The 2518-nt window shown below is 41.3% G+C and overlaps 1 pseudogene; it reads left to right on the top strand.

Moving 5' to 3' along the window:
• The window catches only part of LOC116075154, a 14588-nt pseudogene extending 12384 nt beyond the window's left edge, over positions 1-2204 (top strand).
• Positions 2205-2518: the final 314 nt, after the last annotated feature.

Below are 2518 nucleotides of genomic sequence, written 5' to 3'. Positions count from 1 at the left end.
CCCCACTCACCAACCCACCCTCTCCTGCTTCCTGGCCCTGGCAGTCCCCTACACTAGGCATAGAACCTTCACAGGACCAAGAGATATTAAGGACAAATGATTGTTGCTTCCTGTTATTTTTGTTGTTAGAGGTGGAATTATGTTTGTGTGTTTCTCTTCTTTTGGGTGTGTTGTGAGAAAATTAATTTCTTGCTTTTTCCTGGGTGTAGTTTCCGTCCTTATGTTGGAGTTTCCCTTCTATTATCTTCTGCAGGGCTTAATTAGTGGAAAGATATTGTTTAAATTTGGTTTTGTCATAGAATGTCATGATTTCTCCATCTATGATAATTGAGAGTTTTGCTTGGTATAGTAGCCTGGGCTGGCATTTTTGTTCTCTTAGGGTCTGTATGACGTCTGCCCAAGATCTTCTGTCTTTTAGAGTCTATGTTGAGAAGTCTGGTGTAATTCTGATAGGTCTGCCTTCCTATGATACTTGACCTTTTTCCCTTACTGTTTTTGATGTTGTTTCTTTATTCTGTGCATTTGGTGTTTTGATTATTATACGACTGGAGAAATTTCTTTTCTGGTCCAATCTGTTTGGTGTTCTGTAGATTTCTTGTACGTTTATGGGCATCTCTTTCTTTAGGTTAGGGAGGTTTTGTTCTATAATTTCGTTGATGATATTTACTGGCCTTTGGGCTTGGGAATCTTTGCTCTCTTCTATACCTATTATTCTTAGGTTTGGTCTTTTCATTGTGTCCTGGACTTCTTGAATGTTTTGACTTAGGAGCTTTTTGCATTTTGGATGTTCTTAAACTGTTTTGTCAGTGTATCTTCTATGCCTGAGATTCTCTCTTCTATCTCTTGTATTCTGTTGGTGATGCTTGTATCTGCGACTCCTGCTGCCTTTTTTAAAAATTTATTTTATTTTTATTGATTTTTACATTTAAATATTATCCCCTTTCCCAGTTTCCCCCTCCTGGAAGCCCCTATCCTATCCTCCCTTTCCCTGCTTCTATGAGGGTGTTCCTCCACTCACCACCGACTCCCACCTCCCCGCCCTCGATTCGCCTACACTGGGGCAATCTATCGAGCCTTCCTAGGACCAAGGACCGCTCAGGAGACAGCGATATCAGGGTCCTGTCAGCATGCACTTCTTGGTATCCACAATAGTGTCTGGGTTTGATAACTGTATATGGGATAAATCCCCAGGTGGTACAGTCTCTAAATGGCCTTTCCTTCCGTCTCTGCTCTATACTTTATCTCCATATTGGCTCCTGTATTTTGTTTTCCTTCTAAGAAGGACCAAAGCACCCACACTTTGGTCTTCCTTCGTCTTGAGCTTCATGTGAATTGTATCTTGAGTATTTGGAGCTTTTGGGCTAATATCCATTTATCGGTGAGTGTATACCATGTGTGTTCTTTTGTGATTCAGTTACCACACTCAGGATGATATTTTCTAGTTCCATCCATCTGCCTAAGAATTTCATGAATTCATTATTTTTAATAGGTGAGTAGTACTCAATTGTGTAAATGTACCACATTTTCTGTATCCATTCCTCTGTTGACAGACATTTGGGTTCCTTCTAGCTTCTGGCTATTATAAATAAGACTGCTATGAACATAGTGGAGCATGTGTCCTTATTACATGTTGGAGCATCTTCTGGGTATATGTCCAGCTGGGTCCTCAGGTAGTACTATGTCCAATTTTCTGAGGAACTGCCAAACTGATTTCCAGAGCAGTTGTCCCAGCTTGCAATCCCACCAGAAATGACTCCTACTCTCTTTCCTACGTTTTTTCATCTCCAGAATTGTCTCTCTTTGTGTTTTCTTTAATATTTCTAGTTCCATTTTTAAATCCTGGACTGTGTTGTACAATTCCTTCACCTGCTTGATTGTGTTTTCCTGTATTTCATTAAGAGATTTATGTGTTTCTTCTTTAAGGGTTTCTATTTGTTTGCCTGTGCTCTCTCCTGTGTTTCCTTAAGGGAGTTATGTATGTCCTTCTAAAGTCCTCCATCATCTTTGTGAGATGGGATTTTAGATCTGAATCTTGCTTTTCAGGTGTGTTGGGGTATCCAGGGCTTGTTGTGGTGGGAGACCTGGGTTCTGATGTTGCTAAGTAGCATTGGTTTCTGTAGCTGATGCTCTTGTGCTTGCCTCTCCCTCTGGTTATCTCTGGGGTTAACCAACCTTGCTGTCTCTGATAGGAGCCTGTCCCTCCTGGGAGCCTGTGATCCTGTGATCCTGGATGTGTCAGAACTCCTGAGGGTCAAGCTGCCTATTGGATTGGGGTGAGTGGATGGGAATCCAGAGCACAGGCTCCACTCCCGGGCACAGGTACAAACTGGAAGGCCCCTATTTTATTATTATTGTTGTTGTTGTTGTTGTTGTTGTTGTATTTCCCTGTATTTCTTCAAGGGATTTACTCATTTCCTCTTTAAAGGCCTGTATCATCTTTATAAGATAGACTTAAGGTAATTTTCTCGGGCTTCAGTTGTATTAGGCTATCCAGTCCTTGTGCAGCTATTGCGTGAAA

This window comes from Mastomys coucha, unplaced genomic scaffold (assembly GCF_008632895.1).
Source record: "Mastomys coucha isolate ucsf_1 unplaced genomic scaffold, UCSF_Mcou_1 pScaffold3, whole genome shotgun sequence".
NCBI lineage: Eukaryota > Metazoa > Chordata > Mammalia > Rodentia > Muridae > Mastomys > Mastomys coucha.
Note: the sequence above shows the minus strand (reverse complement) of the source record. Positions and strands in the feature narration are given on the sequence as shown.